The sequence below is a fragment of the Pyxicephalus adspersus genome, chromosome 9, assembly GCF_032062135.1.
Source record: "Pyxicephalus adspersus chromosome 9, UCB_Pads_2.0, whole genome shotgun sequence".
NCBI classification, from domain to species: domain Eukaryota; kingdom Metazoa; phylum Chordata; class Amphibia; order Anura; family Pyxicephalidae; genus Pyxicephalus; species Pyxicephalus adspersus.
Genome location: NC_092866.1, coordinates 56,333,347 through 56,334,511, shown reverse-complemented (window position 1 = coordinate 56,334,511; position 1,165 = coordinate 56,333,347).

Below are 1,165 nucleotides of genomic sequence, written 5' to 3'. Positions count from 1 at the left end.
CACATACTGCTGTGATCTCTGTCTACGTCTGTTGCAAACCGGTATTTATAGTAATCACCATCATCAGTGAGTGGGAGGAACAGACCCTGAGGAAGAATAATTGGACACAACATCAGATTGAATCTCTGTAATGGTTACTGCTGTTCTTTTCCAGACTGGAAACACAATCTGCATTTCTTTAGAAGAAACTTTCCAGCATGGCATTCCAGCACTTAAGGTCCATGGTATTGATTTCCCTTTTGTTTGGCGTCTAGAATAATAATACTTTTTATTGGTGCCAAAACTGGCATTCCATCACTTGAGGTCTAGGATATTGATTATCCTGGCATTTGGAGAACCTAGGCATATTTATTTCCTAGGCTTTATTGGACGCTATGTGCCTATTTGGTGGGTGAACAAGATGTAAAATGATTTGCATGGCAAAGTAGATGTTAATTTAGGGTGTTAAATATCCATTCCACCCACCAAGTGCTGTGGTTACTCCCATTGACATGTGTGTTCTGTAATGACAAGGTCACTTTCAGGGTCCGATTCAATGACATACCAACATTAACCCTTTTAGGTCCCTAATGACCACACATCGATACTCAGATTAATATTATGACCCATCAATTAACCATAATAAAATTCATTATGAAGCTCTGTGTTGGAGATTAGGGTGTACATGCCAGTTCAGGAATAGGACGTACTTTCTCAATATATAATTAGCAGAAGTCTGCAGAGAGCGGGAAGCAGCAACTCCTACATCGATAATTACAAGTTGGCGTTTCAGCGTTCCGTCACATGTCGAGGTCACATAAGAATAATTCTCTGTAGACATAAACCCCAGGACCAAGCATTCATTTTGACAAATAGGAGTAATTAGCAGGATTGGGTAATTGGACGGAGCAGCACTGATTAGTACAGATAGCCGCGCTCCCATGGATTGAGGATAAATAAAACTCATTTATCCAAATTGAACACTGCAGGAAGGAGGAGGAGAACTCAAATAAAATAAAGGCCTTCCTGGCTCATGCCTAACGTATGGCAATGCCATATCGGAACATCTGCTTTATGTTTTGCCCTAATCCAATACTTCTTAATAATACAAATCCAACTCTAGCAAGAGCTATATATTTCATTTTGGAGCAGAGAAGGTTTGTGGTGTCCCCACAAAGCAGACCAA